Below are 27,971 nucleotides of genomic sequence, written 5' to 3' on the forward strand. Positions count from 1 at the left end.
TGATACGTACATGCGGTGTGTGCTTATTATCTGCACTATGCGGCCAGTAAGTGATACGTACATGCGGTGTGTGCTTCTTATCTGCACTATGCGGCCAGTAAGTGATACGTACATGCGGTGTGTGCTTCTTATCTGCACTATGAGGCCAGTAAGTGATACGTACATGCGGTGTGTGCTTATTATCTGTACTATGAGGCCAGTAAGTGATACGTACATGCGGTGTGTGCTTATTATCTGCACTATGAGGCCAGTAAGTGATATGTGCATGCGGTGTGTGCTTATTATCTGCACTATGGGGCCAGTAAGTGATATGTACATGCGGTGTGTGCTTCTTATCTGCACTATGAGGCCAGTAAGTGATATGTACATGCGGTGTGTGCTTCTTATCTGCACTATGAGGCCAGTAAGTGATACGTACATGCGGTGTGTGCTTATTATCTGCACTATGAGGCCAGTAAGTGATACGTACATGCTGTGTGTGCTTATTATCTGTACTATGCGGCCAGTAAGTGATACGTACATGCGGTGTGTGCTTATTATCTGCACAATGAGGCCAGTAAGTGATACGTACATGCGGTGTGTGCTTATTATCTGCACTATGAGGCCAGTAAGTGATACGTACATGCGGTGTGTGCTTATTATCTGCACTATGCGGCCAGTAAGTAATACGTACATGTGGTGTGTGCTTCTTATCTGCACTATGCGGCCAGTAAGTGATACGTACATGCGGTGTGTGCTTATTATCTGCACTATGCGGCCAGTAAGTGATACGTACATGCGGTGTGTGCTTATTATCTGCACTATGCGGCCAGTAAGTGATACGTACATGGGGTGTGTGCTTATTATCTGCACTATGCGGCCAGTAAGTGATACGTGCATGCGGTGTGTGCTTATTATCTGCACTATACGGCCAGTAAGTGATACGTGCATGCGGTGTGTGCTTATTATCTGCACTATACGGCCAGTAAGTGATACGTGCATGCGGTGTGTGCTTATTATCTGCACTATGAGGCCAGTAAGTGATATGTACATGCGGTGTGTGCTTATTATCTGCACTATGAGGCCAGTAAGTGATACGTACATGCGGTGTGTGCTTATTATCTGCACTATGAGGCCAGTAAGTGATACGTACATGCGGTGTGTGCTTCTTATCTGCACTATGAGGCCAGTAAGTGATATGTACATGCGGTGTGTGCTTATTATCTGCACTATGAGGCCAGTAAGTGATACGTACATGCGGTGTGTGCTTCTTATCTGCACTATGAGGCCAGTAAGTGATACGTACATGCGGTGTGTGCTTATTATCTGCACTTTGTGGCCAGTAAGTGATACGTACATGCGGTGTGTGCTTATTATCTGCACTATGCGGCCAGTAAGTGATACGTACATGCGGTGTGTGCTTATTAACTGCACAATGAGGCCAGTAAGTGATACGTACATGCGGTGTGTGCTTATTATCTGCACTATGAGGCCAGTAAGTGATACGTACATGCGGTGTGTGCTTATTATCTGCACTATGCGGCCAGTAAGTGATACGTACATGTGGTGTGTGCTTCTTACCTGTACTATGCGGCCAGTAAGTGATACGTACATGCGGTGTGTGCTTATTATCTGCACTATGCGGCCAGTAAGTGATACGTACATGCAGTGTGTGCTTATTATCTGCACTATGCGGCCAGTAAGTGATACGTACATGGGGTGTGTGCTTATTATCTGCACTATACGGCCAGTAAGTGATACGTGCATGCGGTGTGTGCTTATTATCTGCACTATACGGCCAGTAAGTGATACGTGCATGCGGTGTGTGCTTATTATCTGCACTATGAGGCCAGTAAGTGATACGTACATGCGGTGTGTGCTTATTATCTGCACTATGAGGCCAGTAAGTGATACGTACATGCGGTGTGTGCTTATTATCTGCACTATGAGGCCAGTAAGTGATACGTACATGCGGTGTGTTCTTATTATCTGCACTATGAGGCCAGTAAGTGATACGTACATGCGGTGTGTGCTTATTATCTGCACTATGCGGCCAGTAAGTGATACGTACATGCGGTGTGTGCTTATTATCTGCACTATGCGGCCAGTAAGTGATACGTACATGCGGTGTGTGCTTATTATCTGCACTATGAGGCCAGTAAGTGATACGTACATGCGGTGTGTGCTTATTATCTGCACTATGAGGCCAGTAAGTGATATGTACATGCGGTGTGTGCTTATTATCTGTACTATGAGGCCAGTAAGTGATAAATACATGCGGTGTGTGCTTCTTATCTGCACTATGAGGCCAGTAAGTGATATGTACAAGCGGTGTGTGCTTATTATCTGCCCTATGCGGCCAGTAAGTGATACGTAGATGCGGTGTGTGCTTATTATCTGCACTATGAGGCCAGTAAGTGATACGTATATGCGGTGTGTGCTTATTATCTGCACTATGAGGCCAGTAAGTGATACGTATATGCGGTGTGTGCTTATTATCTGCACTATGAGGCCAGTAAGTGATACGTACATGCGGTGTGTGCTTATTATCTGTACTATGAGGCCAGTAAGTGATACGTACATGCGGTGTGTGCTTATTATCTGCACTATGAGGCCAGTAAGTGATATGTGCATGCGGTGTGTGCTTATTATCTGCACTATGCGGCCAGTAAGTGATATGTACATGCGGTGTGTGCTTATTATCTGCACTATGAGGCCAGTAAGTGATATGTACATGCGGTGTGTGCTTCTTATCTGCACTATGAGGCCAGTAAGTGATACGTACATGCGGTGTGTGCTTATTATCTGCACTATGAGGCCAGTAAGTGATACGTACATGCGGTGTGTGCTTATTATCTGCACTATGAGGCCAGTAAGTGATACGTACATGCGGTGTGTGCTTATTATCTGCACTATGCGGCCAGTAAGTGATATGTACATGGGGTGTGTGCTTATTATCTGCACTATACAGCCAGTAAGTGATACGTGCATGCGGTGTGTGCGGTGTGTGCTTCTTATCTGCACTGTGTGGCCACTAAGTGATACGTACATGCGGTGTGTGCTTCTTATCTGCACTGTGTGGCCAGTAAGTGATATGTACATGCGGTGTGTGCTTCTTATCTGTACTATGAGGCCAGTAAGTGATATGTACATGCGGTGTGTGCTTATTATCTGCACTATGAGGCCAGTAAGTGATACGTACATGCGGTGTGTGCTTATTATCTGCACTATGCGGCCAGTAAGTGATATGTACATGCGGTGTGTGCTTATTATCTGCACTATGCGGCCAGTAAGTGATACGTATATGCGGTGTGTGCTTCTTATCTGCACTATGCGGCCAGTAAGTGATATGTACATGAGGTGTGTGCTTCTTATCTGCACTATGCGGCCAGCAAGTGATATGTACATGAGGTGTGTGCTTATTATCTGCACTATGAGGCCAGTAAGTGATATGTACATGCGGTGTGTGCTTATTATCTGCACTATGAGGCCAGTAAGTGATATGTACATGCGGTGTGTGCTTATTATCTGCACTATGCGGCCAGTAAGTGATACGTACATGCGGTGTGTGCTTATTATCTGCACTATGAGGCCAGTAAGTGATACGTACATGCGGTGTGTGCTTATTATCTGCACTATGCGGCCAGTAAGTGATAGGTACATGCGGTGTGTGCTTATTATCTGCACTATGAGGCCAGTAAGTGATACGTATATGCGGTGTGTGCTTATTATCTGTGCTATGCGGCCAGTAAGTGATACGTATATGCGGTGTGTGCTTATTATCTGCACTATGCGGCCAGTAAGTGATACGTACATGAGGTGTGTGCTTATTATCTGCACTATGAGGCCAGTAAGTGATACGTACATGCGGTGTGTGCTTATTATCTACACTATGAGGCCAGTAAGTGATATGTGCATGCGGTGTGTGCTTATTATCTGCACTATGCGGCCAGTAAGTGATATGTACATGTGGTGTGTGCTTATTATCTGCCCTATGAGGCCAGTAAGTGATATGTACATGCGGTGTGTGCTTATTATCTGCACTATGCGGCCAGTAAGTGATATGTACATGCGGTGTGTGCTTACTATCTGTACTATGAGGCCAGTAAGTGATACGTACATGCAATGTGTGCTTACTATCTGTACTATGAGGCCAGTAAGTGATATGTACATGCGGTGTGTGCTTATTATCTGCACTATGCGGCCAGTAAGTGATACGTACATGCGGTGTGTGCTTATTATCTGCACTATGCGGCCAGTAAGTGATACGTACATGCGGTGTGTGCTTATTGTCTGTACTATGAGGCCAGTAAGTGATACGTACATGCGGCGTGTGCTTATTATCTGCACTATGCGGCCAGTAAGTGATACGTACATGCGGTGTGTGCTTATTATCTGCACTATGCGGCCAGTAAGTGATACGTACATGTGGTGTGTGCTTATTATCTGCACTATGAGGCCAGTAAGTGATACGTACATGTGGTGTGTGCTTATTATCTGCACTATGAGGCCAGTAAGTGATACGTACATGCGGTGTGTGCTTATTATCTGCACTATGCGGCCAGTAAGTGATATGTACATGCGGTGTGTGCTTATTATCTGCACTATGCGGCCAGTAAGTGATACGTACATGCGGTGTGTGCTTATTATCTGCACTATGAGGCCAGTAAGTGATATGTACATGCGGTGTGTGCTATGCGGCCAGTAAGTGATACGTACATGCGGTGTGTGCTTATTATCTGCACTATGAGGCCAGTAAGTGATATGTACATACGGTGTGTGCTTATTATCTGCACTATGAGGCCAGTAAGTGATACGTACATGCGGAGTGTGCTTATTATCTGCACTATGAGGCCAGTAAGTGATACGTACATGCGGTGTGTGCTTATTATCTGCACTATGAGGCCAGTAAGTGATACGTACATGCGGTGTGTGCTTATTATCTGCACTATGCGGCCAGTAAGTAATACGTACATGCGGTGTGTGCTTATTATCTGCACTATGCGGCCAGTAAGTGATACGTACATGCGGTGTGTGCTTATTATCTGCACTATGCGGCCATTAAGTGATACGTACATGCGGTGTGTGCTTATTATCTGCACTATGCGGCCAGTAAGTGATACGTACATGCGGTGTGTGCTTACTATATTCACTATGAGGCCAGTAAGTGATACGTACATGCGGTTTGTGCTTATTATCTGCACTATGAGGCCAGTAAGTGATACGTACATGCGGTGTGTGCTTATTATCTGCACTATGCGGCCAGTAAGTGATACGTATATGCGGTGTGTGCTTATTATCTGCACTATGAGGCCAGTAAGTGATACGTACATGCGGTGTGTGCTTATTATCTGCACTATACGACCAGTAAGTGATATGTACATGCGGAGTGTGCTTATTATCTGCACTATGCGGCCAGTAAGTGTTACGTATATGCGGTGTGTGCTTATTATCTGTGCTATGCGGCCAGTAAGTGATACGTATATGCGGTGTGTGCTTATTATCTGCACTATGAGGCCAGTAAGTGATACGTACATGCGGTGTGTGCTTATTATCTGCACTATGAGGCCAGTAAGTGATACGTACATGCGGTGTGTGCTTATTATCTGCACTATGAGGCCAATAAGTGATATGTACATGCGGTGTGTGCTTATTATCTGTACTATGAGGCCAGTAAGTGATAAATACATGCGGTGTGTGCTTCTTATCTGCACTATGAGGCCAGTAAGTGATATGTACAAGCGGTGTGTGCTTATTATCTGCCCTATGCGGCCAGTAAGTGATACGTAGATGCGGTGTGTGCTTATTATCTGCACTATGAGGCCAGTAAGTGATACGTATATGCGGTGTGTGCTTATTATCTGCACTATGAGGCCAGTAAGTGATACGTATATGCGGTGTGTGCTTATTATCTGCACTATGAGGCCAGTAAGTGATACGTACATGCGGTGTGTGCTTATTATCTGTACTATGAGGCCAGTAAGTGATACGTACATGCGGTGTGTGCTTATTATCTGCACTATGAGGCCAGTAAGTGATATGTACATGCGGTGTGTGCTATGCGGCCAGTAAGTGATACGTACATGCGGTGTGTGCTTATTATCTGCACTATGAGGCCAGTAAGTGATATGTACATACGGTGTGTGCTTATTATCTGCACTATGAGGCCAGTAAGTGATACGTACATGCGGAGTGTGCTTATTATCTGCACTATGAGGCCAGTAAGTGATACGTACATGCGGTGTGTGCTTATTATCTGCACTATGAGGCCAGTAAGTGATACGTACATGCGGTGTGTGCTTATTATCTGCACTATGCGGCCAGTAAGTAATACGTACATGCGGTGTGTGCTTATTATCTGCACTATGCGGCCAGTAAGTGATACGTACATGCGGTGTGTGCTTATTATCTGCACTATGCGGCCATTAAGTGATACGTACATGCGGTGTGTGCTTATTATCTGCACTATGCGGCCAGTAAGTGATACGTACATGCGGTGTGTGCTTACTATATTCACTATGAGGCCAGTAAGTGATACGTACATGCGGTTTGTGCTTATTATCTGCACTATGAGGCCAGTAAGTGATACGTACATGCGGTGTGTGCTTATTATCTGCACTATGCGGCCAGTAAGTGATACGTATATGCGGTGTGTGCTTATTATCTGCACTATGAGGCCAGTAAGTGATACGTACATGCGGTGTGTGCTTATTATCTGCACTATACGACCAGTAAGTGATATGTACATGCGGAGTGTGCTTATTATCTGCACTATGCGGCCAGTAAGTGTTACGTATATGCGGTGTGTGCTTATTATCTGTGCTATGCGGCCAGTAAGTGATACGTATATGCGGTGTGTGCTTATTATCTGCACTATGAGGCCAGTACGTGATACGTACATGCGGTGTGTGCTTATTATCTGCACTATGAGGCCAGTAAGTGATACGTACATGCGGTGTGTGCTTATTATCTGCACTATGAGGCCAATAAGTGATATGTACATGCGGTGTGTGCTTATTATCTGTACTATGAGGCCAGTAAGTGATAAATACATGCGGTGTGTGCTTCTTATCTGCACTATGAGGCCAGTAAGTGATATGTACAAGCGGTGTGTGCTTATTATCTGCCCTATGCGGCCAGTAAGTGATACGTAGATGCGGTGTGTGCTTATTATCTGCACTATGAGGCCAGTAAGTGATACGTATATGCGGTGTGTGCTTATTATCTGCACTATGAGGCCAGTAAGTGATACGTATATGCGGTGTGTGCTTATTATCTGCACTATGAGGCCAGTAAGTGATACGTACATGCGGTGTGTGCTTATTATCTGTACTATGAGGCCAGTAAGTGATACGTACATGCGGTGTGTGCTTATTATCTGCACTATGAGGCCAGTAAGTGATATGTGCATGCGGTGTGTGCTTATTATCTGCACTATGCGGCCAGTAAGTGATATGTACATGAGGTGTGTGCTTATTATCTGCACTATGAGGCCAGTAAGTGATATGTACATGCGGTGTGTGCTTCTTATCTGCACTATGAGGCCAGTAAGTGATACGTACATGCGGTGTGTGCTTATTATCTGCACTATGAGGCCAGTAAGTGATACGTACATGCGGTGTGTGCTTATTATCTGCACTATGAGGCCAGTAAGTGATACGTACATGCGGTGTGTGCTTATTATCTGCACTATGCGGCCAGTAAGTGATATGTACATGGGGTGTGTGCTTATTATCTGCACTATACAGCCAGTAAGTGATACGTGCATGCGGTGTGTGCGGTGTGTGCTTCTTATCTGCACTGTGTGGCCACTAAGTGATACGTACATGCGGTGTGTGCTTCTTATCTGCACTGTGTGGCCAGTAAGTGATATGTACATGCGGTGTGTGCTTCTTATCTGTACTATGAGGCCAGTAAGTGATATGTACATGCGGTGTGTGCTTATTATCTGCACTATGAGGCCAGTAAGTGATATGTACATGCGGTGTGTGCTTATTATCTGCACTATGAGGCCAGTAAGTGATATGTACATGCGGTGTGTGCTTATTATCTGCACTATGCGGCCAGTAAGTGATACGTACATGCGGTGTGTGCTTATTATCTGCACTATGAGGCCAGTAAGTGATACGTACATGCGGTGTGTGCTTATTATCTGCACTATGCGGCCAGTAAGTGATGGGTACATGCGGTGTGTGCTTATTATCTGCACTATGAGGCCAGTAAGTGATACGTATATGCGGTGTGTGCTTATTATCTGTGCTATGCGGCCAGTAAGTGATACGTATATGCGGTGTGTGCTTATTATCTGCACTATGCGGCCAGTAAGTGATACGTACATGAGGTGTGTGCTTATTATCTGCACTATGAGGCCAGTAAGTGATACGTACATGCGGTGTGTGCTTATTATCTACACTATGAGGCCAGTAAGTGATATGTGCATGCGGTGTGTGCTTATTATCTGCACTATGCGGCCAGTAAGTGATATGTACATGTGGTGTGTGCTTATTATCTGCCCTATGAGGCCAGTAAGTGATATGTACATGCGGTGTGTGCTTATTATCTGCACTATGCGGCCAGTAAGTGATATGTACATGCGGTGTGTGCTTACTATCTGTACTATGAGGCCAGTAAGTGATACGTACATGCAATGTGTGCTTACTATCTGTACTATGAGGCCAGTAAGTGATATGTACATGCGGTGTGTGCTTATTATCTGCACTATGCGGCCAGTAAGTGATACGTACATGCGGTGTGTGCTTATTATCTGCACTATGCGGCCAGTAAGTGATACGTACATGCGGTATGTGCTTATTGTCTGTACTATGAGGCCAATAAGTGATACGTACATGCGGCGTGTGCTTATTATCTGCACTATGCGGCCAGTAAGTGATACGTACATGCGGTGTGTGCTTATTATCTGCACTATGCGGCCAGTAAGTGATACGTACATGTGGTGTGTGCTTATTATCTGCACTATGAGGCCAGTAAGTGATACGTACATGTGGTGTGTGCTTATTATCTGCACTATGAGGCCAGTAAGTGATACGTACATGCGGTGTGTGCTTATTATCTGCACTATGCGGCCAGTAAGTGATATGTACATGCGGTGTGTGCTTATTATCTGCACTATGCGGCCAGTAAGTGATACGTACATGCGGTGTGTGCTTATTATCTGCACTATGAGGCCAGTAAGTGATATGTACATGCGGTGTGTGCTATGCGGCCAGTAAGTGATACGTACATGCGGTTTGTGCTTATTATCTGCACTATGAGGCCAGTAAGTGATATGTACATACGGTGTGTGCTTATTATCTGCACTATGAGGCCAGTAAGTGATACGTACATGCGGAGTGTGCTTATTATCTGCACTATGAGGCCAGTAAGTGATACGTACATGCGGTGTGTGCTTATTATCTGCACTATGAGGCCAGTAAGTGATACGTACATGCGGTGTGTGCTTATTATCTGCACTATGCGGCCAGTAAGTAATACGTACATGCGGTGTGTGCTTATTATCTGCACTATGCGGCCAGTAAGTGATACGTACATGCGGTGTGTGCTTATTATCTGCACTATGCGGCCATTAAGTGATACATACATGCGGTGTGTGCTTATTATCTGCACTATGCGGCCAGTAAGTGATACGTACATGCGGTGTGTGCTTACTATATTCACTATGAGGCCAGTAAGTGATACGTACATGCGGTTTGTGCTTATTATCTGCACTATGAGGCCAGTAAGTGATACGTACATGCGGTGTGTGCTTATTATCTGCACTATGCGGCCAGTAAGTGATACGTATATGCGGTGTGTGCTTATTATCTGCACTATGAGGCCAGTAAGTGATACGTACATGCGGTGTGTGCTTATTATCTGCACTATACGACCAGTAAGTGATATGTACATGCGGAGTGTGCTTATTATCTGCACTATGCGGCCAGTAAGTGTTACGTATATGCGGTGTGTGCTTATTATCTGTGCTATGCGGCCAGTAAGTGATACGTATATGCGGTGTGTGCTTATTATCTGCACTATGAGGCCAGTAAGTGATACGTACATGCGGTGTGTGCTTATTATCTGCACTATGAGGCCAGTAAGTGATATGTACATGCGGTGTGTGCTTATTATCTGCACTATGAGGCCAGTAAGTGATATGTACATGCGGTGTGTGCTTACTATATGCACTATGAGGCCAGTAAGTGATACGTACATGCGGTGTGTGCTTATTATCTGCACTATGAGGCCAGTAAGTGATACGTACATGCGGTGTGTGCTTATTATCTGCACTATGAGGCCAGTAAGTGATACGTACATGCGGTGTGTGCTTATTATCTGCACTATGCGGCCAGTAAGTGATATGTACATGGGGTGTGTGCTTATTATCTGCACTATACGGCCAGTAAGTGATACGTGCATGCGGTGTGTGCTTCTTATCTGCACTGTGTGGCCAGTAAGTGATACGTACATGCGGTGTGTGCTTCTTATCTGCACTGTGTGGCCAGTAAGTGATATGTACATGCGGTGTGTGCTTCTTATCTGTACTATGAGGCCAGTAAGTGATATGTACATGCGGTGTGTGCTTATTATCTGCACTATGAGGCCAGTAAGTGATACGTACATGCGGTGTGTGCTTATTATCTGCACTATGCGGCCAGTAAGTGATATGTACATGCGGTGTGTGCTTATTATCTGCACTATGCGGCCAGTAAGTGATACGTACATGCGGTGTGTGCTTCTTATCTGCACTATGCGGCCAGTAAGTGATACGTACATGCGGTGTGTGCTTCTTATCTGCACTATGAGGCCAGTAAGTGATACGTACATGCGGTGTGTGCTTATTATCTGCACTATGAGGCCAGTAAGTGATACGTACATGCGGTGTGTGCTTATTATCTGTACTATGAGGCCAGTAAGTGATACGTACATGCGGTGTGTGCTTATTATCTGCACTATGCGGCCAGTAAGTGATATGTACATGTGGTGTGTGCTTATTATCTGCCCTATGAGGCCAGTAAGTGATATGTACATGCGGTGTGTGCTTATTATCTGCACTATGCGGCCAGTAAGTGATATGTACATGCGGTGTGTGCTTACTATCTGTACTATGAGGCCAGTAAGTGATACGTACATGCAATGTGTGCTTACTATCTGTACTATGAGGCCAGTAAGTGATATGTACATGCGGTGTGTGCTTATTATCTGCACTATGCGGCCAGTAAGTGATACGTACATGCGGTGTGTGCTTATTATCTGCACTATGCGGCCAGTAAGTGATACGTACATGCGGTATGTGCTTATTGTCTGTACTATGAGGCCAATAAGTGATACGTACATGCGGCGTGTGCTTATTATCTGCACTATGCGGCCAGTAAGTGATACGTACATGCGGTGTGTGCTTATTATCTGCACTATGCGGCCAGTAAGTGATACGTACATGTGGTGTGTGCTTATTATCTGCACTATGAGGCCAGTAAGTGATACGTACATGTGGTGTGTGCTTATTATCTGCACTATGAGGCCAGTAAGTGATACGTACATGCGGTGTGTGCTCATTATCTGCACTATGCGGCCAGTAAGTGATATGTACATGCGGTGTGTGCTTATTATCTGCACTATGCGGCCAGTAAGTGATACGTACATGCGGTGTGTGCTTATTATCTGCACTATGAGGCCAGTAAGTGATATGTACATGCGGTGTGTGCTATGCGGCCAGTAAGTGATACGTACATGCGGTTTGTGCTTATTATCTGCACTATGAGGCCAGTAAGTGATATGTACATACGGTGTGTGCTTATTATCTGCACTATGAGGCCAGTAAGTGATACGTACATGCGGAGTGTGCTTATTATCTGCACTATGAGGCCAGTAAGTGATACGTACATGCGGTGTGTGCTTATTATCTGCACTATGAGGCCAGTAAGTGATACGTACATGCGGTGTGTGCTTATTATCTGCACTATGCGGCCAGTAAGTAATACGTACATGCGGTGTGTGCTTATTATCTGCACTATGCGGCCAGTAAGTGATACGTACATGCGGTGTGTGCTTATTATCTGCACTATGCGGCCATTAAGTGATACATACATGCGGTGTGTGCTTATTATCTGCACTATGCGGCCAGTAAGTGATACGTACATGCGGTGTGTGCTTACTATATTCACTATGAGGCCAGTAAGTGATACGTACATGCGGTTTGTGCTTATTATCTGCACTATGAGGCCAGTAAGTGATACGTACATGCGGTGTGTGCTTATTATCTGCACTATGCGGCCAGTAAGTGATACGTATATGCGGTGTGTGCTTATTATCTGCACTATGAGGCCAGTAAGTGATACGTACATGCGGTGTGTGCTTATTATCTGCACTATACGACCAGTAAGTGATATGTACATGCGGAGTGTGCTTATTATCTGCACTATGCGGCCAGTAAGTGTTACGTATATGCGGTGTGTGCTTATTATCTGTGCTATGCGGCCAGTAAGTGATACGTATATGCGGTGTGTGCTTATTATCTGCACTATGAGGCCAGTAAGTGATACGTACATGCGGTGTGTGCTTATTATCTGCACTATGAGGCCAGTAAGTGATATGTACATGCGGGTGTGTGCTTATTATCTGCACTATGAGGCCAGTAAGTGATATGTACATGCGGTGTGTGCTTACTATATGCACTATGAGGCCAGTAAGTGATACGTACATGCGGTGTGTGCTTATTATCTGCACTATGAGGCCAGTAAGTGATACGTACATGCGGTGTGTGCTTATTATCTGCACTATGAGGCCAGTAAGTGATACGTACATGCGGTGTGTGCTTATTATCTGCACTATGCGGCCAGTAAGTGATATGTACATGGGGTGTGTGCTTATTATCTGCACTATACGGCCAGTAAGTGATACGTGCATGCGGTGTGTGCTTCTTATCTGCACTGTGTGGCCAGTAAGTGATACGTACATGCGGTGTGTGCTTCTTATCTGCACTGTGTGGCCAGTAAGTGATATGTACATGCGGTGTGTGCTTCTTATCTGTACTATGAGGCCAGTAAGTGATATGTACATGCGGTGTGTGCTTATTATCTGCACTATGAGGCCAGTAAGTGATACGTACATGCGGGTGTGTGCTTATTATCTGCACTATGCGGCCAGTAAGTGATATGTACATGCGGTGTGTGCTTATTATCTGCACTATGCGGCCAGTAAGTGATACGTACATGCGGTGTGTGCTTCTTATCTGCACTATGCGGCCAGTAAGTGATACGTACATGCGGTGTGTGCTTCTTATCTGCACTATGAGGCCAGTAAGTGATACGTACATGCGGTGTGTGCTTATTATCTGCACTATGAGGCCAGTAAGTGATACGTACATGCGGTGTGTGCTTATTATCTGTACTATGAGGCCAGTAAGTGATACGTACATGCGGTGTGTGCTTATTATCTGCACTATGAGGCCAGTAAGTGATATGTGCATGCGGTGTGTGCTTATTATCTGCACTATGGGGCCAGTAAGTGATATGTACATGCGGTGTGTGCTTCTTATCTGCACTATGAGGCCAGTAAGTGATACGTACATGCGGTGTGTGCTTATTATCTGCACTATGAGGCCAGTAAGTGATACGTACATGCGGTGTGTGCTTATTATCTGCACTATGCGGCCAGTAAGTGATACGTACATGCGGTGTGTGCTTATTATCTGCACAATGAGGCCAGTAAGTGATACGTACATGCGGTGTGTGCTTATTATCTGCACTATGAGGCCAGTAAGTGATACGTACATGCGGTGTGTGCTTATTATCTGCACTATGCGGCCAGTAAGTAATACGTACATGTGGTGTGTGCTTCTTATCTGCACTATGTGGCCAGTAAGTGATACGTACATGCGGTGTGTGCTTATTATCTGCACTATGCGGCCAGTAAGTGATACGTACATGCGGTGTGTGCTTATTATCTGCACTATGCGGCCAGTAAGTGATACGTACATGGGGTGTGTGCTTATTATCTGCACTATGCGGCCAGTAAGTGATACGTGCATGCGGTGTGTGCTTATTATCTGCACTATACGGCCAGTAAGTGATACGTGCATGCGGTGTGTGCTTATTATCTGCACTATACGGCCAGTAAGTGATACGTGCATGCGGGTGTGTGCTTATTATCTGCACTATGAGGCCACAGTAAGTGATACGTACATGCGGTGTGTGCTTATTATCTGCACTATGCGGCCAGTAAGTGATATGTACATGGGGTGTGTGCTTATTATCTGCACTATACGGCCAGTAAGTGATACGTGCATGCGGTGTGTGCTTCTTATCTGCACTGTGTGGCCAGTAAGTGATACGTACATGCGGTGTGTGCTTCTTATCTGCACTGTGTGGCCAGTAAGTGATATGTACATGCGGTGTGTGCTTCTTATCTGTACTATGAGGCCAGTAAGTGATATGTACATGCGGTGTGTGCTTATTATCTGCACTATGAGGCCAGTAAGTGATACGTACATGCGGTGTGTGCTTATTATCTGCACTATGCGGCCAGTAAGTGATATGTACATGCGGTGTGTGCTTATTATCTGCACTATGCGGCCAGTAAGTGATACGTACATGCGGTGTGTGCTTCTTATCTGCACTATGCGGCCAGTAAGTGATACGTACATGCGGTGTGTGCTTCTTATCTGCACTATGAGGCCAGTAAGTGATACGTACATGCGGTGTGTGCTTATTATCTGCACTATGAGGCCAGTAAGTGATACGTACATGCGGTGTGTGTGCTTATTATCTGTACTATGAGGCCAGTAAGTGATACGTACATGCGGGTGTGTGCTTATTATCTGCACTATGCGGCCAGTAAGTGATATGTACATGTGGTGTGTGCTTATTATCTGCCCTATGAGGCCAGTAAGTGATATGTACATGCGGTGTGTGCTTATTATCTGCACTATGCGGCCAGTAAGTGATATGTACATGCGGTGTGTGCTTACTATCTGTACTATGAGGCCAGTAAGTGATACGTACATGCAATGTGTGCTTACTATCTGTACTATGAGGCCAGTAAGTGATATGTACATGCGGTGTGTGCTTATTATCTGCACTATGCGGCCAGTAAGTGATACGTACATGCGGTGTGTGCTTATTATCTGCACTATGCGGCCAGTAAGTGATACGTACATGCGGTATGTGCTTATTGTCTGTACTATGAGGCCAATAAGTGATACGTACATGCGGCGTGTGCTTATTATCTGCACTATGCGGCCAGTAAGTGATACGTACATGCGGTGTGTGCTTATTATCTGCACTATGCGGCCAGTAAGTGATACGTACATGTGGTGTGTGCTTATTATCTGCACTATGAGGCCAGTAAGTGATACGTACATGTGGTGTGTGCTTATTATCTGCACTATGAGGCCAGTAAGTGATACGTACATGCGGTGTGTGCTTATTATCTGCACTATGCGGCCAGTAAGTGATATGTACATGCGGTGTGTGCTTATTATCTGCACTATGCGGCCAGTAAGTGATACGTACATGCGGTGTGTGCTTATTATCTGCACTATGAGGCCAGTAAGTGATATGTACATGCGGTGTGTGCTATGCGGCCAGTAAGTGATACGTACATGCGGTTTGTGCTTATTATCTGCACTATGAGGCCAGTAAGTGATATGTACATACGGTGTGTGCTTATTATCTGCACTATGAGGCCAGTAAGTGATACGTACATGCGGAGTGTGCTTATTATCTGCACTATGAGGCCAGTAAGTGATACGTACATGCGGTGTGTGCTTATTATCTGCACTATGAGGCCAGTAAGTGATACGTACATGCGGTGTGTGCTTATTATCTGCACTATGCGGCCAGTAAGTAATACGTACATGCGGTGTGTGCTTATTATCTGCACTATGCGGCCAGTAAGTGATACGTACATGCGGTGTGTGCTTATTATCTGCACTATGCGGCCATTAAGTGATACATACATGCGGTGTGTGCTTATTATCTGCACTATGCGGCCAGTAAGTGATACGTACATGCGGTGTGTGCTTACTATATTCACTATGAGGCCAGTAAGTGATACGTACATGCGGTTTGTGCTTATTATCTGCACTATGAGGCCAGTAAGTGATACGTACATGCGGTGTGTGCTTATTATCTGCACTATGCGGCCAGTAAGTGATACGTATATGCGGTGTGTGCTTATTATCTGCACTATGAGGCCAGTAAGTGATACGTACATGCGGTGTGTGCTTATTATCTGCACTATACGACCAGTAAGTGATATGTACATGCGGAGTGTGCTTATTATCTGCACTATGCGGCCAGTAAGTGTTACGTATATGCGGTGTGTGCTTATTATCTGTGCTATGCGGCCAGTAAGTGATACGTATATGCGGTGTGTGCTTATTATCTGCACTATGAGGCCAGTAAGTGATACGTACATGCGGTGTGTGCTTATTATCTGCACTATGAGGCCAGTAAGTGATATGTACATGCGGTGTGTGCTTATTATCTGCACTATGAGGCCAGTAAGTGATATGTACATGCGGTGTGTGCTTACTATATGCACTATGAGGCCAGTAAGTGATACGTACATGCGGTGTGTGCTTATTATCTGCACTATGAGGCCAGTAAGTGATACGTACATGCGGTGTGTGCTTATTATCTGCACTATGAGGCCAGTAAGTGATACGTACATGCGGTGTGTGCTTATTATCTGCACTATGCGGCCAGTAAGTGATATGTACATGGGGTGTGTGCTTATTATCTGCACTATACGGCCAGTAAGTGATACGTGCATGCGGTGTGTGCTTCTTATCTGCACTGTGTGGCCAGTAAGTGATACGTACATGCGTGTGTGCTTCTTATCTGCACTGTGTGGCCAGTAAGTGATATGTACATGCGGTGTGTGCTTCTTATCTGTACTATGAGGCCAGTAAGTGATATGTACATGCGGTGTGTGCTTATTATCTGCACTATGAGGCCAGTAAGTGATACGTACATGCGGTGTGTGCTTATTATCTGCACTATGCGGCCAGTAAGTGATATGTTACATGCGGTGTGTGCTTATTATCTGCACTATGCGGCCAGTAAGTGATACGTACATGCGGTGTGTGCTTCTTATCTGCACTATGCGGCCAGTAAGTGATACGTACATGCGGTGTGTGCTTCTTATCTGCACTATGAGGCCAGTAAGTGATACGTACATGCGGTGTGTGCTTATTATCTGCACTATGAGGCCAGTAAGTGATACGTACATGCGGTGTGTGCTTATTATCTGTACTATGAGGCCAGTAAGTGATACGTACATGCGGTGTGTGCTTATTATCTGCACTATGAGGCCAGTAAGTGATATGTGCATGCGGTGTGTGCTTATTATCTGCACTATGGGGCCAGTAAGTGATATGTACATGCGGTGTGTGCTTCTTATCTGCACTATGAGGCCAGTAAGTGATACGTACATGCGGTGTGTGCTTATTAACTGCACTATGAGGCCAGTAAGTGATACGTACATGCGGTGTGTGCTTATTATCTGCACTATGCGGCCAGTAAGTGATACGTACATGCGGTGTGTGCTTATTATCTGCACAATGAGGCCAGTAAGTGATACGTACATGCGGTGTGTGCTTATTATCTGCACTATGAGGCCAGTAAGTGATACGTACATGCGGTGTGTGCTTATTATCTGCACTATGCGGCCAGTAAGTAATACGTACATGTGGTGTGTGCTTCTTATCTGCACTATGTGGCCAGTAAGTGATACGTACATGCGGTGTGTGCTTATTATCTGCACTATGCGGCCAGTAAGTGATACGTACATGCGGTGTGTGCTTATTATCTGCACTATGCGGCCAGTAAGTGATACGTACATGGGGTGTGTGCTTATTATCTGCACTATGCGGCCAGTAAGTGATACGTGCATGCGGTGTGTGCTTATTATCTGCACTATACGGCCAGTAAGTGATACGTGCATGCGGTGTGTGCTTATTATCTGCACTATACGGCCAGTAAGTGATACGTGCATGCGGTGTGTGCTTATTATCTGCACTATGAGGCCAGTAAGTGATATGTACATGCGGTGTGTGCTTATTATCTGCACTATGAGGCCAGTAAGTGATACGTACATGCGGTGTGTGCTTATTATCTGCACTATGAGGCCAGTAAGTGATACGTACATGCGGTGTGTGCTTCTTATCTGCACTATGAGGCCAGTAAGTGATATGTACATGCGGTGTGTGCTTATTATCTGCACTATGAGGCCAGTAAGTGATACGTACATGCGGTGTCTGCTTATTATCTGCACAATGAGGCCAGTAAGTGATACGTACATGCGGTGTGTGCTTATTATCTGCACTATGAGGCCAGTAAGTGATACGTACATGCGGTGTGTGCTTATTATCTGCACTATGAGGCCAGTAAGTGATACGTACATGCGGTGTGTGCTTATTATCTGCACTATGCGGCCAGTAAGTGATATGTACATGGGGTGTGTGCTTATTATCTGCACTATACGGCCAGTAAGTGATACGTGCATGCGGTGTGTGCGGTGTGTGCTTCTTATCTGCACTGTGTGGCCAGTAAGTGATACGTACATGCGGTGTGTGCTTCTTATCTGCACTGTGTGGCCAGTAAGTGATATGTACATGCGGTGTGTGCTTCTTATCTGTACTATGAGGCCAGTAAGTGATATGTACATGCGGTGTGTGCTTATTATCTGCACTATGAGGCCAGTAAGTGATACATACATGCGGTGTGTGCTTATTATCTGCACTATGCGGCCAGTAAGTGATACGTACATGCGGTGTGTGCTTATTATCTGCACTATGCGGCCAGTAAGTGATACGTACATGCGGTGTGTGCTTCTTATCTGCACTATGCGGCCAGTAAGTGATACGTACATGCGGTGTGTGCTTATTATCTGCACTATGAGGCCAGTAAGTGATACGTACATGCGGTGTGTGCTTATTATCTGCACTATGCGGCCAGTAAGAGATACGTACATGCGGTGTGTGCTTATTATCTGCACTATGCGGCCCGTAAGTGATACGTACATGCGGTGTGTGCTTCTTATCTGCACTATGAGGCCAGTAAGTGATACGTACATGCGGTGTGTGCTTATTATCTGCACTATGAGGCCAGTAAGTGATACGTACATGCGGTGTGTGCTTATTATCTGTACTATGAGGCCAGTAAGTGATACGTACATGCGGTGTGTGCTTATTATCTGCACTATGAGGCCAGTAAGTGATATGTGCATGCGGTGTGTGCTTATTATCTGCACTATGGGGCCAGTAAGTGATATGTACATGTGGTGTGTGCTTCTTATCTGCACTATGAGGCCAGTAAGTGATATGTACATGCGGTGTGTGCTTCTTATCTGCACTATGAGGCCAGTAAGTGATACGTACATGCGGTGTGTGCTTATTATCTGCACTATGAGGCCAGTAAGTGATACGTACATGCTGTGTGTGCTTATTATCTGTACTATGCGGCCAGTAAGTGATACGTACATGCGGTGTGTGCTTATTATCTGCACAATGAGGCCAGTAAGTGATACGTACATGCGGTGTGTGCTTATTATCTGCACTATGAGGCCAGTAAGTGATACGTACATGCGGTGTGTGCTTATTATCTGCACTATGCGGCCAGTAAGTAATACGTACATGTGGTGTGTGCTTCTTATCTGCACTATGCGGCCAGTAAGTGATACGTACATGCGGTGTGTGCTTATTATCTGCACTATGCAGCCAGTAAGTGATACGTACATGCGGTGTGTGCTTATTATCTGCACTATGCGGCCAGTAAGTGATACGTACATGGGGTGTGTGCTTATTATCTGCACTATGCGGCCAGTAAGTGATACGTGCATGCGGTGTGTGCTTATTATCTGCACTATACGGCCAGTAAGTGATACGTGCATGCGGTGTGTGCTTATTATCTGCACTATACGGCCAGTAAGTGATACGTACATGCGGTGTGTGCTTATTATCTGCACTATGAGGCCAGTAAGTGATACGTACATGCGGTGTGTGCTTATTATCTGCACTATGAGGCCAGTAAGTGATACGTACATGCGGTGTGTGCTTATTATCTGCACTATGAGGCCAGTAAGTGATATGTACATGCGGTGTGTGCTTACTATATGCACTATGAGGCCAGTAAGTGATACGTACATGCGGTGTGTGCTTATTATCTGCACTATGCGGCCAGTAAGTGATATGTACATGGGGTGTGTGCTTATTATCTGCACTATACAGCCAGTAAGTGATACGTGCATGCGGTGTGTGCGGTGTGTGCTTCTTATCTGCACTGTGTGGCCACTAAGTGATACGTACATGCGGTGTGTGCTTCCTATCTGCACTGTGTGGCCAGTAAGTGATATGTACATGCGGTGTGTGCTTCTTATCTGTACTATGAGGCCAGTAAGTGATATGTACATGCGGTGTGTGCTAATTATCTGCACTATGAGGCCAGTAAGTGATACGTACATGCGGTGTGTGCTTATTATCTGCACTATGCGGCCAGTAAGTGATATGTACATGCGGTGTGTGCTTATTATCTGCACTATGCGGCCAGTAAGTGATACGTACATGCGGTGTGTGCTTCTTATCTGCACTATGCGGCCAGTAAGTGATATGTACATGAGGTGTGTGCTTCTTATCTGCACTATGCGGCCAGTAAGTGATATGTACATGAGGTGTGTGCTTATTATCTGCACTATGAGGCCAGTAAGTGATATGTACATGCGGTGTGTGCTTATTATCTGCACTATGAGGCCAGTAAGTGATATGTACATGCGGTGTGTGCTTATTATCTGCACTATGCGGCCAGTAAGTGATACGTACATGCGGTGTGTGCTTATTATCTGCACTATGAGGCCAGTAAGTGATACGTACATGCGGTGTGTGCTTATTATCTGCACTATGAGGCCAGTAAGTGATACGTACATGTGGTGTGTGCTTATTATCTGCACTATGAGGCCAGTAAGTGATACGTACATGTGGTGTGTGCTTATTATCTGCACTATGCGGCCAGTAAGTGATATGTACATGCGGTGTGTGCTTATTATCTGCACTATGCGGCCAGTAAGTGATACGTACATGCGGTGTGTGCTTATTATCTGCACTATGAGGCCAGTAAGTGATATGTACATGCGGTGTGTGCTATGCGGCCAGTAAGTGATACGTACATGCGGTGTGTGCTTATTATCTGCACTATGAGGCCAGTAAGTGATATGTACATACGGTGTGTGCTTATTATCTGCACTATGAGGCCAGTAAGTGATACGTACATGCGGAGTGTGCTTATTATCTGCACTATGAGGCCAGTAAGTGATACGTACATGCGGTGTGTGCTTATTATCTGCACTATGAGGCCAGTAAGTAATACGTACATGCGGTGTGTGCTTATTATCTGCACTATGCGGCCAGTAAGTGATACGTACATGCGGTGTGTGCTTATTATCTGCACTATGCGGCCATTAAGTGATACGTACATGCGGTGTGTGCTTATTATCTGCACTATGCGGCCAGTAAGTGATACGTACATGCGGTGTGTGCTTACTATATTCACTATGAGGCCAGTAAGTGATACGTACATGCGGTTTGTGCTTATTATCTGCACTATGAGGCCAGTAAGTGATACGTACATGCGGTGTGTGCTTATTATCTGCACTATGCGGCCAGTAAGTGATACGTATATGCGGTGTGTGCTTATTATCTGCACTATGAGGCCAGTAAGTGATACGTACATGCGGTGTGTGCTTATTATCTGCACTATACGACCAGTAAGTGATATGTACATGCGGAGTGTGCTTATTATCTGCACTATGCGGCCAGTAAGTGATACGTATATGCGGTGTGTGCTTATTATCTGTGCTATGCGGCCAGTAAGTGATACGTACATGTGGTGTGTGCTTATTATCTGCACTATGAGGCCAGTAAGTGATACGTACATGTGGTGTGTGCTTATTATCTGCACTATGAGGCCAGTAAGTGATATGTACATGCGGTGTGTGCTATGCGGCCAGTAAGTGATACGTACATGCGGTGTGTGCTTATTATCTGCGCTATGAGGCCTGTAAGTGATACGTACATGCGGTGTGTGCTTATTATCTGTGCTATGCGGCCAGTAAGTGATACGTGCATGCGGTGTGTGCTTATTATCTGCGCTATGAGGCCTGTAAGTGATACGTACATGCGGTGTGTGCTTATTATCTGTACTATGAGGCCAGTAAGTGATATGTACATGCGGTGTGTGCTTATTATCTGCACTATGCGGCCAGTAAGTGATACGTACATGTGGTGTGTGCTTATTATCTGTGCTATGCGGCCAGTAAGTGATACGTACATGCGGTGTGTGCTTATTATCTGCACTATGCGGCCAGTAAGTGATACGTACATGAGGTGTGTGCTTATTATCTGCACTATGAGGCCAGTAAGTGATACGTACATGCGGTGTGTGCTTATTATCTGCACTATGAGGCCAGTAAGTGATATGTGCATGCGGTGTGTGCTTATTATCTGCACTATGCGGCCAGTAAGTGATATGTACATGCGGTGTGTGCTTATTATCTGCACTATGAGGCCAGTAAGTGATATGTACATGCGGTGTGTGCTTATTATCTGCACTATGCGGCCAGTAAGTGATATGTACATGCGGTGTGTGCTTACTATCTGTACTATGAGGCCAGTAAGTGATACGTACATGCGGTGTGTGCTTACTATCTGTACTATGAGACCAGTATGTGATACGTACATGCGGTGTGTGCTTATTATCTGCACTATGCGGCCAGTAAGTGATACGTACATGCGGTGTGTGCTTATTATCTGCACTATGCGGCCAGTAAGTGATACGTACATGCGGTGTGTGCTTATTATCTGTACTATGAGGCCAGTAAGTGATACGTACATGCGGCGTGTGCTTATTATCTGCACTATGCGGCCAGTAAGTGATACGTACATGCGGTGTGTGCTTATTATCTGCACTATGCGGCCAGTAAGTGATACGTACATGTGGTGTGTGCTTATTATCTGCACTATGAGGCCAGTAAGTGATACGTACTTGTGGTGTGTGCTTATTATCTGCACTATGAGGCCAGTAAGTGATACGTACATGCGGTGTGTGCTTATTATCTGCACTATGCGGCCAGTAAGTGATATGTACATGCGGTGTGTGCTTATTATCTGCACTATGCGGCCAGTAAGTGATACGTACATGCGGTGTGTGCTTATTATCTGCACTGAGGCCAGTAAGTGATATGTACATGCGGTGTGTGCTTATTATCTGCACTATGCGGCCAGTAAGTGATATGTACATGCGGTGTGTGCTTATTATCTGCACTATGAGGCCAGTAAGTGATAGGTACATGCGGTGTGTGCTTATTATCTGCACTATGAGGCCAGTAAGTGATACGTACATGCGGTGTGTGCTTATTATCTGCACTATGAGGCCAGTAAGTGATATGTACATGCGGTGTGTGCTTATTATCTGCACTATGCGGCCAGTAAGTGATATGTACATACGGTGTGTGCTTATTATCTGCGCTATGCGGCCAGTAAGTGATACGTACATGCGGTGTGTGCTTATTATCTGCACTATGAGGCCAGTAAGTGATATGTACATACGGTATGTGCTTATTATCTGCGCTATGCGGCCAGTAAGTGATACGTACATGCGGTGTGTGCTTATTATCTGCACTATGAGGCCAGTAAGTGATACGTACATGCGGTGTGTGCTTATTATCTGCACTATGAGGCCAGTAAGTGATACGTACATGCGGTGTGTGCTTATTATCTGCACTATAAGGCCTGTAAGTGATACGTACATGCGGTGTGTGCTTATTATCTGCACTATGAGGCCAGTAAGTGATACGTACATGCGGTGTGTGCTTATTATCTGCACTATGCGGCCCGTAAGTGATACGTACATGCGGTGTGTGCTTATTATCTGCACTATGAGGCCAGTAAGTGATATGTACATGCGGTGTGTGCTTATTATCTGCACTATGAGGCCAGTAAGTGATACGTACATGCGGTGTGTGCTTATTATCTGCACTATGCGGCCAGTAAGTGATACGTACATGCGGTGTGTGCTTATTATCTGCACTATGAGGCCAGTAAGTGATATGTACATGCGGTGTGTGCTTATTATCTGCACTATGAGGCCAGTAAGTGATACGTACATGCGGTGTGTGCTTATTATCTGCACTATGCGGCCAGTAAGTGATACGTACATGCGGTGTGTGCTTCTTATCTGCACTATGAGGCCAGTAAGTGATACGTACATGCGGTGTGTGCTTATTATCTGCACTATGTGGCCAGTAAGTGATACGTACATGCGGTGTGTGCTTATTATCTGCACTATGCGGCCAGTAAGTGATAAGTATATGCGGTGTGTGCTTATTATCTGCACAATGAGGCCAGTAAGTGATACGTACATGCGGTGTGTGCTTATTATCTGCACTATGAGGCCAGTAAGTGATACGTACATGCGGTGTGTGCTTATTATCTGCACTATGCGGCCAGTAAGTGATACGTACATGTGGTGTGTGCTTCTTATCTGCACTATGCGGCCAGTAAGTGATACGTACATGCGGTGTGTGCTTATTATCTGCACTCTGCGGCCAGTAAGTGATACGTACATGCGGTGTGTGCTTATTATCTGCACTATGAGGCCAGTAAGTGATACGTACATGGGGTGTGTGCTTATTATCTGCACTATACGGCCAGTAAGTGATACGTGCATGCGGTGTGTACTTATTATCTGCACTATACGGCCAGTAAGTGATACGTGCATGCGGTGTGTGCTTATTATCTGCACTATGAGGCCAGTAAGTGATATGTACATGCGGTGTGTGCTTATTATCTGCACTATGAGGCCAGTAAGTGATACGTACATGCGGTGTGTGCTTATTATCTGCACTATGAGGCAAGTAAGTGATACGTACATGCGGTGTGTGCTTATTATCTGCACTATGAGGCCAGTAAGTGATACGTACATGCGGTTTGTGCTTATTATCTGCACTATGCGGCCAGTAAGTAATACGTACATGCGGTGTGTGCTTATTATCTGCACTATGAGGCCAGTAAGTGATATGTACATGCGGTGTGTGCTTATTATCTGTACTATGAGGCCAGTATGTGATATGTACATGCGGTATGTGCTTCTTATCTGCACTATGAGGCCAGTAAGTGATATGTACAAGCGGTGTGTGCTTATTATCTGCCCTATGCGGCCAGTAAGTGATACGTAGATGCGGTGTGTGCTTATTATCTGCACTATGAGGCCAGTAAGTGATACGTATATGCGGTGTGTGCTTATTATCTGCACTATGAGGCCAGTAAGTGATACGTATATGCGGTGTGTGCTTATTATCTGCACTATGAGGCCAGTAAGTGATACGTACATGCGGTGTGTGCTTATTATCTGTACTATGAGGCCAGTAAGTGATACGTACATGCGGTGTGTGCTTATTATCTGCACTATGAGGCCAGTAAGTGATATGTGCATGCGGTGTGTGCTTATTATCTGCACTATGCGGCCAGTAAGTGATATGTACATGCGGTGTGTGCTTATTATCTGCACTATGAGGCCAGTAAGTGATATGTACATGCGGTGTGTGCTTCTTATCTGCACTATGAGGCCAGTAAGTGATACGTACATGCGGTGTGTGCTTATTATCTGCACTATGAGGCCAGTAAGTGATACGTACATGCGGTGTGTGCTTATTATCTGCACTATGAGGCCAGTAAGTGATACGTACATGCGGTGTGTGCTTATTATCTGCACTATGAGGCCAGTAAGTGATACGTACATGCGGTGTGTGCTTATTATCTGCACTATGCGGCCAGTAAGTGATATGTACATGGGGTGTGTGCTTATTATCTGCACTATACGGCCAGTAAGTGATACGTGCATGCGGTGTGTGCGGTGTGTGCTTCTTATCTGCACTGTGTGGCCAGTAAGTGATATGTACATGCGGTGTGTGCTTCTTATCTGTACTATGAGGCCAGTAAGTGATATGTACATGCGGTGTGTGCTTATTATCTGCACTATGAGGCCAGTAAGTGATACGTACATGCGGTGTGTGCTTATTATCTGCACTATGCGGCCAGTAAGTGATACGTACATGCGGTGTGTGCTTCTTATCTGCACTATGCGGCCAGTAAGTGATATGTACATGAGGTGTGTGCTTCTTATCTGCATAATGCGGCCAGTAAGTGATATGTACATGAGGTGTGTGCTTATTATCTGCACTATGAGGCCAGTAAGTGATATGTACATGCGGTGTGTGCTTATTATCTGCACTATGAGGCCAGTAAGTGATATGTACATGCGGTGTGTGCTTATTATCTGCACTATGCGGCCAGTAAGTGATACGTACATGCGGTGTGTGCTTATTATCTGCACTATGAGGCCAGTAAGTGATACGTACATGCGGTGTGTGCTTATTATCTGCGCTATGCGGCCAGTAAGTGATAGGTACATGCGGTGTGTGCTTATTATCTGCACTATGAGGCCAGTAAGTGATACGTATATGCGGTGTGTGCTTATTATCTGTGCTATGTGGCCAGTAAGTGATACGTATATGCGGTGTGTGCTTATTATCTGCACTATGCGGCCAGTAAGTGATACGTACATGAGGTGTGTGCTTATTATCTACACTATGAGGCCAGTAAGTGATACGTACATGCGGTGTGTGCTTATTATCTACACTATGAGGCCAGTAAGTGATATGTGCATGCGGTGTGTGCTTATTATCTGCACTATGCGGCCAGTAAGTGATATGTACATGTGGTGTGTGCTTATTATCTGCCCTATGAGGCCAGTAAGTGATATGTACATGCGGTGTGTGCTTATTATCTGCACTATGCGGCCAGTAAGTGATATGTACATGCGGTGTGTGCTTACTATCTGTACTATGAGGCCAGTAAGTGATACGTACATGCGGTGTGTGCTTACTATTTGTACTATGAGGCCAGTAAGTGATATGTACATGCGGTGTGTGCTTATTGTCTGCACTATGCGGCCAGTAAGTGATACGTACATGCGGTGTGTGCTTATTATCTGCACTATGCGGCCAGTAAGTGATACGTACATGCGGTGTGTGCTTATTGTCTGTACTATGAGGCCAGTAAGTGATACGTACATGCGGCGTGTGCTTATTATCTGCACTATGCGGCCAGTAAGTGATACGTACATGCGGTGTGTGCTTATTATCTGCACTATGCGGCCAGTAAGTGATACGTACATGTGGTGTGTGCTTATTATCTGCACTATGAGGCCAGTAAGTGATACGTACATGTGGTGTGTGCTTATTATCTGCACTATGAGGCCAGTAAGTGATACGTACATGCGGTGTGTGCTTATTATCTGCACTATGCGGCCAGTAAGTGATATGTACATGCGGTGTGTGCTTATTATCTGCACTATGCGGCCAGTAAGTGATACGTACATGCGGTGTGTGCTTATTATCTGCACTATGAGGCCAGTAAGTGATATGTACATGCGGTGTGTGCTATGCGGCCAGTAAGTGATACGTACATGCGGTGTGTGCTTATTATCTGCACTATGAGGCCAGTAAGTGATATGTACATACGGTGTGTGCTTATTATCTGCACTATGAGGCCAGTAAGTGATACGTACATGCGGTGTGTGCTTATTATCTGCACTATGCGGCCAGTAAGTGATACGTACATGCGGTGTGTGCTTATTATCTGCACTATGCGGCCAATAAGTGATACGTACATGCGGTGTGTGCTTATTATCTGCACTATGCGGCCAGTAAGTGATACGTACATGCGGTGTGTGCTTACTATATGCACTATGAGGCCAGTAAGTGATACGTACATGCGGTGTGTGCTTATTATCTGCACTATGAGGCCAGTAAGTGATACGTACATGCGGTTTGTGCTTATTATCTGCACTATGAGGCCAGTAAGTGATACGTACATGCGGTGTGTGCTTATTATCTGCACTATGCGGCCAGTAAGTGATACGTATATGCGGTGTGTGCTT

This window comes from Taudactylus pleione, unplaced genomic scaffold (genome assembly GCF_031769625.1).
Source record: "Taudactylus pleione unplaced genomic scaffold, aTauple2 ptg001296l, whole genome shotgun sequence".
Taxonomy (NCBI): domain Eukaryota; kingdom Metazoa; phylum Chordata; class Amphibia; order Anura; family Myobatrachidae; genus Taudactylus; species Taudactylus pleione.